The sequence below is a fragment of the Sycon ciliatum genome, chromosome 8 (assembly GCF_964019385.1).
Source record: "Sycon ciliatum chromosome 8, ocSycCili1.1, whole genome shotgun sequence".
Lineage (NCBI taxonomy): Eukaryota > Metazoa > Porifera > Calcarea > Leucosolenida > Sycettidae > Sycon > Sycon ciliatum.
Genome location: NC_088650.1, coordinates 1,786,347 through 1,797,997, shown reverse-complemented (window position 1 = coordinate 1,797,997; position 11,651 = coordinate 1,786,347). Strand labels below are relative to the sequence as shown.

General features: G+C 48.3%; 1 long non-coding RNA gene across 1 annotated transcript; it reads left to right on the top strand.

Annotated features, from left to right (window-relative positions):
• The first annotated feature begins 760 nt into the window (after positions 1–760).
• Positions 761–4,608, top strand: LOC135823247 (uncharacterized). The gene is made up of 5 exons (XR_010554637.1): positions 761–1,725; positions 2,049–2,171; positions 2,908–3,009; positions 3,401–3,514; positions 4,151–4,608. It is a non-coding gene; the product is annotated as an uncharacterized LOC135823247 (long non-coding RNA).
• Positions 4,609–11,651: the final 7,043 nt, after the last annotated feature.

Below are 11,651 nucleotides of genomic sequence, written 5' to 3'. Positions count from 1 at the left end.
CTAACTGACCTGGTTGACATAAAGGGTGTATTTGCTCACGTTAGCGACTGAATTATTCGATTCACTCCCTGACCTTGTTCTCGCACAGAGTGCTACATCTTATCGGTCTAGTTAGCAACCGTGGATCGTTCAGTAGCGGTTCATGACCTGTAGATCAAAGTCCAAAGTTCAAACAGTGAGTTACTCCTTCGCTACACCATTCCGTCAAGCAGCTGAGTACCTTCTTGCAGGCGTAGGCCCTCCGGACTTCCGCGTCAAGTTTCTTCTTTTCTCTTCACTGCTACTTGAAGGCAAAGTTTAACAAACGGCAAGGATGACTTTCTTCAATTCAGCTCTTCCCTTTAGACTCACTACTTGTAGTCATGTTCGTCTATGAGAAGTTCAACGGTGACTTTATCCGTATGGCAAGTTAGAAACTGAATAGACCATTTTCAGAACTCTCAATAGGCCAGAGAAGTTCATCATGTTTCCTACACTTAGCGATAAAGAAGAGAAAAGTAGATCGTTTTCACTGTCATCAACGTTTCTCCAACAAGGAATGTAAGTTACAAATGGAGGCACTCCATCTCTTTCTCTTCGTTTACTTCCCATATTTTCGTTAGTACTGTCGTCTCGTTTGTCTCCACCTTTGCCCTTGTCCCGTGTCGCAACGTGACGCCATTCAGGGACCTACTGATTGACCTCTTGTAGACGAAGTACATTTTAGTTCTTTGTAACGAAGGTAGACTTGACGAGCAAGAGGATGTATAGATATTTCTAGTTGCGATCGACATGAAGATTGTTCAAATATCAAGTGTTTGCTGTTGTAACTGTTCGTGCTTGTCAAGTTGAAGTTGAAGTTGTTCCATTCATTTTGTGTGGGGACCTTTCTTCGAACTGGCGTTTTCTTCTTTGTTGTCAACGGTACGAGAGTTGGAGTTGTTTGAGGTGGAGAGCAGTATTCTTTCGTTGATAGTTGTCGTAGGCAGTTGTAGTAATGAGGTGTAACATTTGTCGGTGGTTTCTGTGGTTTTGCTGAGACAGGTAAATTGCATTGTGTTGCAGTGTGTTGTGAAGATGTCCCCGTGATGTCGTTCATTGATCGTCTTCACCTTTTTCAGCTACTGACACAGTCATTGACTGACGTAGCTGCATGTCCGTGGACGTGGGGTCAAAGGTTACTCCACTCTAAATATGGCGTTGAGTATGACGTCATGATGAGTTTGTATGTGTGTGCGTACGCATCAGTGTAGATGCAAGTATTGACATGTGAGATCAATCTTGTTTGGATCATTGTGTATGTCATAGTGTGGGGGTACTTGTTGTCTTTCTTACCTCTTATTTTCTGTCCCCTTGTCTGTCCATCTGTATGTGTGTCTGTCCGTCTGTTTGTATCTGTCTGTCCATCTGCGTCTGTGTGTGTTTGTGTGTTTGTGTGTGCATGTGTGATTATCTGTGTCGTGTGTGTGCATGTGTCTGTTCTTTCTATGTCTGTCTGTCTGTCTGTGTGTCCATCTGTGTCTGTCTGTCTGTGTGTCTGTGTTGCGTACGCATTGTCCCTGTACAGACATGTCCAGTCAAGAAGTAGATGGGTTCGCTCGGGAGGTGCAGCGACGGGGTGCCACACTGGAAAGTCTTCAGGCTGCTGTGCCTCCTCAGCAGCCGCAATTGTCCTCCACATCACGTAAAGTGACATGGAAACCATCATCATGGTCATCACTTCCACCATACTGCTACTCAATGGGAGTAAGTAGAGTGTTGCTGTACAGTGTGTGTGTGTGGGGGGGGGGGGGGGAGTTTTCTGTGACACCTGGTCTTCTTGTCTGTACCATTGTCAAGTGATTGTTGGCCAGTGGGAATCGTTGGTGTGACATACCTTTACAAGATGTGCAATTGCTGCAAGCTTCTCTCAAGCTGGAATAAAGTTATGGCAATTTGTCTGGTTTGGATCGCTGACCCCTGAGGTCAATCAGTAGGTTTCCTAACTCCTGATGGCATTGTACTGCGAGTATTGTTGCTGTCGTTTTTGTAATTGTCAAATCGTTTTTTCTGTTTTGTATATCACACAGACAATGCTCCTTTGTGTGATCTGCTTGGAGGGTCGGCATCTTCGTGATGAAATCCTCTACACTATTGTACACTACATATTTAGTGTACATAGTGTAGAGATGGATGAGCAAGACGAAACTTGGGTAAGTTGTTGTGTTCTTGATTGTTACAAGACTCAGTACTGTTCAGGTTTGTCATGGTTGTTCTGTATGTCTGTCTGTGTGTGTGTGTCTGTTGTCTGTCTGTCTGTCTGTCTGTCTGTCTGTCTGTCTGTCTGTCTGTCTGTCTGTCTGTCTCTTTGTCTGTCTCTTTGTCTGTCTCTTTGTCTGTCTATCTGTCTGACGCTTCGCTCCTGTGTTTCTGTATCCCTGCACTGTAAAATGCATCCGTCTGTCCACATGCCCCAAGACTTCGCGTCATTGGGATGTGCAACTGACTGTGTATCTGTCATGTGTGTGTATGTGCTTGCGCATACGTGCGCGTGCGCATGTGTGTGTGTGCATGCATGTGTGTGTGTGTGTATGTGCGCATGCGCGTGTGTGTGCGCATGCGCCTGTGTGTGTGTGTGTGTGTACATGTGTGCGCGTGCATGTGTGTGTATATGTATGTGTGCATGCGCGCTTGTGCCTGTGTGTGTGTGTGTGCACGTGCGTGCGTGCGCGCTTGTGCCTGTGTGTGTGTGTGTGCGTGTGTGCGTGTGTGTGTGTGTGCGTGTGTGCGTGTGTGCATGTGTGTGTGTGTGTGTGTGTGTGCATGTGAGTGTGTGTGTGTGCATGTGAGTGTGTGTGTGTGTGTGTGTGTGTGTGTGTGTGTGTGTGTGTGTGTGTGTGTGTGTGTGTGTGTGTGTGTGTGTGTGTGTGTGTGTGTGTGTGTGTACAGTACAAAGAGACACTACTGCACCACTGTGCAGAGTGTGGAAATGATCGACTAGCAAATATTCTCATCGGACGTGGAGCTGATGTCAATGTGCAGGACAGTGTGGTAAGAACTAGTGATAGTTTAGAGTCTGGTTGTCTCAACTGAATTCTCAGTTTGTATGTTCCTACATGTCTATCTGTCTGTCTCTAAGACAATCTGTTCATTGCTTCTGCATGTGTGTCCTTTTGTTTGTATGTCCACGTGTGTATGTACATCTGCATGTGTGTACATGTATGTGCATGTGTGTGTGCATGTGCATGTGTATGTGCATGTGCACCCGTGTGTATGTGTGTGTGTGTGTGTGTGTGTGTGCACGTGCGCACTGTGTGTGTGTATGTGTATGTGTGTGTTGATGCGTTTGTTCTAGTTGTCCAGGTCTGTGTCGGTGTGTGGTTGTAGTAGTTAGTGTAATGGTTGTATAGCAATACTCATCACATTCTCTCTTTCTCTACAGGAACGATGGACTCCACTTCACTATGCAGTCGACTGTAACAAGATCAACGTTGTCAAGGTGATGCTGTCACATGACAGTGACGGTGTCACCTTGGATACCACACTGCGTGACTATGTAAGTATTTGATTGTGTGTTGTTGTGAAGTGAACAGTTTCTACTCGTCCTTCTCACCTGTCCTGCCTCTCTCTCTCTGCCCCTTGCTGTCTCTCCCCTCTCCTCTTGTCAGAAATGTGTACCAGTTGTACAATACCGTACTCAATGACATCATGCGTACAGTATCGCCACGTGGTCATATTCACTCTGTGGTTCGATTTTTGAAGAATTTCGAAATCAGTGTGTGAAGGAGAAGAAGACTGTTTGATGGTGTTTGTTGGAACGAGTGAGGAGTGAAGGGTTGTTGTTATTGTAACGAGTACGCAGAAGACATGCTGTTGTTCCTGACGTGGAGCAGGCGCTGTGGACGCTTTCCTCTCGTCGTGGATATTTTCGTTCGAGTAGAAATCTTTAAAAAATATTCAAATTTGTCGAAGCATGAACTGGAGTTTTTACTGTTGATGCATGGAGTAGCAATGTTGCTGAGGAAGGAGAGACTTGTTCTGTACATGTAAGTCGTCTTGTGGAGAGATTGATTTCGTCTCGTTGTAGATTATGTCCTTGGCCTTCGTTGTGTTTTCGTTTTTGTAAAATTGGAACGAATTTTCTCAAAATTGATTTTCTGTTGTTCCTGTGATGTTTTGCTGAGTTACTCAGAGAGGGAGAACAGCGTTGGACCTAGCCAGGGAGGAGAATCATGAGGGATGTGTGCAGTTGCTGGTGGATCACGAGAGTGCGAAGGTATGTACAGTAGACTTGACTGTGAGTGACTGAATTTAGATGTACTGTGTGTCTACAGTAAACATTACAGCGTGTCGTACATTTGATTGGTTGAACTATGCAGTGACTAGGTGTCACGTGAGTCACGTGAGGTGCACCTACCACCACCATGTCCTACATTTGTACAGCTGTCCATGAGATCAAGAGTACATAAACACGAGAGAGTGTAACTCCGCTTGGTCTGGCCATGGCGGAATGTTTCATTTTGTTGACTTTTCTGGAGATGACGAGTCCTACCGTACGAGGCATGTACTACGAGTCTGTGGGCGCGTGAGCTTGTACAGTTTTCGTTAGGGGTTGTCGCAAAAGTTTTTTTGTCGTCTCTGAAACGAGAGCATCATTCGTTTTGGAGTGGGAGGGGGGGGGGGGGGATGCGGGTGTGAGCCAAAATCACAACTCGACCGACACTGTACATTGTACTTGTACATGCATGCGATTATCGTCGTCCAGCATAGCAAGCTGCGTTCGTTTCAGAGTGGGGGGAGGGGTCCGAGTACGAAATAACGATATTGCCTCCATGGTCCTAGCCAACCTGAGATTGAACGGGGGGGGGGGGGGGGGGCTGGGAAAACTATTAGGGACTATTAGCAAGCCGTGAAACGTCAACAGGAACGAGTTCATCGGAACGCACGTGAAACACGACTTGATTGAGAATTAGCTTCTCGCGTTCACAACCCGTCTACGCGAGTCGGCTGCTTTCCAGTTTCAAACAGTTTTCTGATATTTTTACTGGCAATTATTTTTGCGAACTTTTTCTTGAGAACAATTCTCAGCCTGACTGACTTTTACCCGAATGAAAGTGAAAGAAACCCCATGACGGCCACATCGCCGATGGATGGGTGCAGCAAAGGGTTGTGTTCACGAGGTCCATGCCAAAACATAAATGAACGAGCAAGCTGAAGTTTGTCTTGAACAAGCATAAATGTTGGCACTGTGGTTACCCTCGATCCTGTTCTGTGTCATGTTAGTAACGGTTATGCCAAAATCAATGGTCCTACTGGTTGTTTGGTACGTTTCGCCATCGTATTTATTGCCACAAGAATGGGTGAGGCATTTTTCGAAATTTGAAGAAAATCGCAAAGACCAAACGAGGCGCGATTTACGGTGCTATTCTCCGCTTCATGGTTGAATTCGCACGTACTTGACTAAAACCCACTTGTTGCGGTCATGGCGAGTAGACCCCTCCGAACTCGTCAAACACGAGTATGTTTCGCGTGGTCAGGCCGGGACTCTAACCCAGCTCCCCCTTCGCGTTGCAGTTTCACGGCTTGCTAATGGTCCCTATCACATGGCATTGGCGGGTTTACGGGGGGGGGGGGGAGGGCACGCTCCCACCCCCTTCAAAACATTTCGACCTGGGTTTGAAAAAACACCAGGCTGCTACATGCACCATGTGCACAGGCGGTAGACTCTACGCGGTGGGAAGCAGCGTCCAAACCGGTTGCACAGACCGTCGGTGTGTGAGCGGCATTGATTGCACTGTGAAAGAAATGATCGACTCTGTACGAGCTCTATACTTTTGTACAGATTCCAGGACGCGCTCGATGCGTCTTGAGAAAGGCGTGCAGTGATGTGCTGAACGCAGCGCTGCCCAAGTGGGACAAAAACAAAGCTTGTGATCGTCAAGCGCCTCTTTTCGCAACGTTGTACAACGATGTTTGGAGGATGATCCCCTCCAGATTCGAATCGCGAATTGGTTGACTTGAAGACTTTTCTGCGAAGTCTCAGCGACATCCATGGACCAAAGAAGACAAGCTCTGGCCAACAGAGCCTTGATGGATTTTGCAAAGCGTTCTTGCGACGGCGCAATTCCTGTTCCAACAGGAAACAGTGGGAGTGATCAAGTGGTTGCCAGTCCAGTTCGGAGCGGGCTGACATTCCGCCCAACGCGGAGGTGCCAGTACAGGATGGTCATCATACATACTAGTCAGACTATCGGAATCGCTGTTTTCTGTGTTCGAGCATTGGTGCCACCCTTCCTGCGCAATGTCTACTTGTTACTGAAGCCGTGGTGGTCTCGGACTTCGTTGGAGCTCTCTTCCGCACCAAGCAAATTCATCGCGCTCCGCACTCTTCCGCCCCAGAGCGCAAATCGTTTTCCTGCAGTTCGTGCCGTCCCATATCGTTCGCGTGGCTCTTAATCAAGACTGCAAGCTCGGGTATAAGAATCCTGGTATCTCTCCTGGATACGAAATGCTGAAGTTGACAATGGCAAGAACAAAGAGTTTTCTCAAATTCCTAAAATGCGCTACTTGTGGCACATGTTGCTACAAAGGTAGCAGGTCTGAAAACACCAACAAAATTAGTGAAGCCATTGCCAGGGAAAGAAGTTGCGGAACTACTTACCCTATCCCGCTGGATGGTCGTTGTAGTGCACTTGAAAAATGCTAGCTTGCCTTCATCGCCTGCCACCTGGAGGCATGGATCGCTTGAAAACGAAGTTTCTTTACCTGAATTTGAACGCGCGTCTTGTTCAGCACATTGTTGAGTGCTGAAGGGCCTGCCCCAAACTCTGATGAAGACGTCGACCTTAGCTGCAAGTGCAGCAAATCGGGAGGCCACAAACTAAAGCTTGATCCGTCGACAATGCTCTGCCTCAATTTCTAGCTGATTTCTTTGCCCTTCGAGTAGACAAAATAAATTCGAAAAATTGTTCTGGGAAGCGACAATTTTAAGTAAGAATATATGTTCACTTGAAACCCATGTTATGATTATGAAAATATGAGAGGTCATTCTTGTAAGCAGTATATTCTTTTACACGACCACGCTATAACCGATACGCACTGTAGTAACTGAGCATGAGATACTTCAATCTGTATAGTGTAGGTCTGGAAGAAATACCTGGCATGTAATCATTTTGTAATTTTGGATAGCTAGGTGCGTGACATAGATCATTACAGTCATGTGCACCATGTCATCTCCCCCGACCGCGACCCTCCTCAGCCAAATCCTGGACACGCCACTGCATCATGGTTGTGGATATATGGGGGTGGGGGGGATGAATGCAGCCATTGACCTAAACTATATCCTATTCTGTGCACCAAGCGCTAAATTTGGTGCCGGCCGGCTTTGTAGGGTACCACTGCATTTGATCAACCAGATGCCAAGTGCATTTGATAATTGGGACCATTTGCAAGCCGTGAAACTGCAAGACGAATGAGGAAACTGTGTTAGAATCCCATCCTGACCACACGAAGCACACTGGTGTTTGATGAGTTCGGAGGGGTCTACTCGTCATGACCACAACGAGTGTTTTTTTATTTTATTATTCCAGTGCGTGCGATTTCAACAAGGATACGGAGAATGCACAGTAAACTGCACCTCTTTTTGTGACTTTTCTCAAATTTCCAAATGTTTCATGCACTCCTGTTGGAATAAAGTATGATGGTGAATATACAGTGTACGAAGGCAAGGCACTTTCTCACTAGACAAGTGATGTTTGCTAATACTTGGTCCGCAAATCACAATTGGCGCTTATCTTCGCACTAGATTTTTAGGTGTTCTGCCTGTGTCACACCGCATGGAACCACCGATTCACCATCCGAACATAACCATAGACCATTGCATCCGACAACATGGCAGCACAAACCACCACAGAAGTCGTGATCGGTTCGTTTGAATTTTTTGACTGGAGCTGCCACTGACGAACACTTCCATCAACGCAATAAAAGGCTGCAACCTCCGCTCCAGTCCGTAAAACAGGTCAGGATGTTCACACTTCAAAGCGATGGCGAATATAGTTTCTGCCTGCTTCCAGCTGTCTGGTAGCAAGGATGGTTTTCCGCGGGGAGGTATAGAAAAGCTGAAAAAGCGCATCGCTAGCTTGAATTTGAGTACTCGCACTGTACAGCGTCTAGTGAAGAGTTATCACCAGCAAATCACCGACGAAGAAACTACAGATCATATCGACATCTCCAGAATACGAGACCAATCCGGCGGACACACTGTGAAGCTCACAGACGACCTGGAAAAGGAGCTGATCAAAATAAACACCAACTCCTGAAGGAAACTCTCGTGCAAACGACTTGCAGGGATCTCACAGAAAAGAGCTATGCCTGCTCTAGAGTCAGTGCGACACTGGTGCAAGACATTAGGTGCAGTAGGCACAGGTGCTACATTAAAGGGGAAATTAAGGCAAAAATTAAAATTTCACCATTTGTAGTCTTCGGGGTGCTGAGTCGAATGGTCTTGGTCCGAGAAAGCTGAGACGCTCCCTTCCTACTTGAATCCCAATCGAACTCGCGCACTTCCACCGAAACTGGGTGACTGCGCCCTACTAGATGGGGATTTGTATGCAAAATGTCACTAAAAGCGCCATTTCGTTCTTATAAAAGCACCGATGACCGCGATTGGCCCATATGTTGCAGTCTTTTGGACGCTGAGTCGACTGGTTTTGGTCCGAAAAGGCTGCGATGCAGCGTTCCTCCTTTATTCCCAATCGAACATGGTTGAACAAGCGGTCACGTGCTCCTGGGTGCCCAAATCACCTGGTCACCACGCCAGCAGGCGACAACTTTCACACCAAGGTTCAACTCGAGGTCAACTCGAGTGACAGGACTGCACCCAAAAAAGGTCAAACACGCTAGTAATGTTAAGTTGTACCCTGCAGGCACGGTGACCAGGTGACTGGTGTACGCAGGAGCACGTGACCGCTTGTTCAACCATGTTCGATTGGGAATAAAGGAGGAACGCTGCATCGCAGCCTTTTCGGACCAAAACCAATCGACTCAGCGTCCAAAAGACTACAACATATGGGCCAATGGCGGTCATCCGTGCTTTTATAAGAACGAAATGGCGCTTTTAGTGACATTTTGCATACAAATCCCCATCTAGTAGGGCGCAGTCACCCAGTTTCGGTGGAAGTGCGCGAGTTCGATTGGGATTCAAGTAGGAAGGGAGCGTCTCAGCTTTCTCGGACCAAGACCATTCGACTCAGCTCCCCGAAGACTACAACTGGTGAAATTTTAATTTTTGCCTTAACTTCCCCTTTAAGCAGAAGCTATCACTGCACTACAAGCACCAGCAGCTTGCGTGGGTGCTGATCAGTAAGTACGACAAGTGCAAGAGGCGATATGAAAAACTGACAGTGATGTGCTGTTGCCTTTTTGTTTCAAACAAAGGCATTATTGAGACGAACGGGGATAACACATACAGCCACCACACGGGTACTCTCACTTAGCTTCTGAGCGGCAAGTAAACAGGCACGACAGGTGACTGGCTTTGAGCGTGAAGTGGAACAAGCTATGAAACGTTCAGCATATGTCTGGATTGAATGTTTTGAGCTCATCCTCCAGCGACGATAGTGGCGAGGAGGACGTGTAACTTGCTAGGATTTTCGGCTGAGTTGCTTTCTGACATGTAAAGTATCATGTACATAGCGTTTTCTGATCGTGGCATGCTTCAAATATTTGTATTTTTGTTTTGCGACAAGAGTGAAGATAAGTGCCAATTTTAACTTGGCGGATCAAGTAGGCCATTCACACGACGTCCAAACTCAAATTTATCGTACATTTCCAAGGATATTAATTTTACTCGCATACGATAAACTTGGACACACGCTTGCAACTGATTTTTGAACTTGGCCGGGGTCCTTGTGTTCACGATTATACTTTGCACACGAGCAAAAGTGCCGGTGTTGAAAGTGCACGCTGCAAATGTAGTGTGTGGGATATTTTTTCAAACGGGAATTTAAGAATTAAAAACCCAAGCCCACGGGTACACACCCAGGTCTGCGGGCATACCTCTGCATACGCGCACACACACACACACACACACACACACACACACACACACACACACACACACACACACACACACACACACACACATTCATGTGCACAAACATACTTGCAGACACTCCCACGCCCCGTCTGTGCGTACAACAACGTAATCACGCACGCACTCACAAGCAATCAACACATAGGTTTGGGGGTTGCCATGACTTCAATTTGATTAAAGATTTTAAATAGAATAGTATTTGATGTTAGACCAGAGGGCGTACAAATGGCCGACGGGGCCAGCAACCTGTCCGCTGCATGATTATAGCCCGACCAAGGGCGCATGATTATAGCCCGACCCAGGGCGCATGATTAAAGCCCGACCCAGGGCGCATGATTATAGCCCGACAAAGGGCGCATGATTATAGCCCGACCGAGGGCGCATGACTATAGCCCGACCGAGGGCGCATGATTATAGCCCGACCGAGGGCGCATGATTATAGCCCGACCGAGGGCGCATGATTATAGCCCGACCGAGGGCGCATGATTATAGCCCGACCGAGGGCGCATGATTATAGCCCGACCGAGGGCGCATGACTGAGTATAGCCCGACCGAGGGCGCATGACTATAGCCCGACCGAGGGCGCATGACTATAGCCCGACCGAGGGCGCCTGACTAGAGCCCGACCGAGGGCGCATGACTATAGCCCGACCGAGGGCGCATGACTATAGCCCGACCGAGGGCGCATGACTATAGCCCGACCGAGGGCGCATGACTATAGCCCGACCGAGGGCGCATGACTATAGTCCGACCGAGGGCGCATGACTATAGCCCGACCGAGGGCGCATGACTATAGCCCGACCGAGGGCGCATGACTATAGCCCGACCGAGGGCGCATGACTATAGCCCGACCGAGGGCGCATGACTATAGCCCGACCGAGGGCGCATGACTATAGCCCGACCGAAGGCGCATGATGATAGCCCGACCGAGGGCGCATGATTATAGCCCGACCGAGGGCGCATGGCTATAGACCCACCGAGGGCGCATGATTATAGACCCACCGAGGGCGCATGGTTATAGACCGACCGAGGGCGCATGATTATAGCCCAACCGAGGGCGCATGATTATAGCCCCACCGAGGGCGCATGATTATAGCCCCACCGAGGGCGCATGATTATAGCCCCACCGAGGGCGCATGATTATAGCATAGACCGACCGAGGGCGCATGGCTATAGCCCCACCGAGGGCGCATGGTTATAGCCTCACCGAGGGCGCATGATTATAGCCCGACCGAGGGCGCATGATTATACCCCGACCGAGGGCGCATGATTATAGCCCGACCGAGGGTTCAAGAATATGCGTAAAGCCCAATCGAGGGCGTGTGAACGGCCGCCGAGGCCAGCAACCTGCCTACCGAAGCCTAAAGCATACCGCCCAACCGAGGGTGCACAACGGCCATCGAGCCAATAGCCTGCCCACCGAGGGCTAAAGCAAACTTCCCGCCAAGGGATAAAGCGTAGTACCCACCGAGGGCCAAAGCATGCTGCCCACCATGGGCCGATTTTATACTGCCCACCGAGGGCTAAATCATACTGCCTATTGAGCAAATGAATAGCCACCGAGGCCGACAACCTGCCCGCCAAGGGAAAAGCATACTGC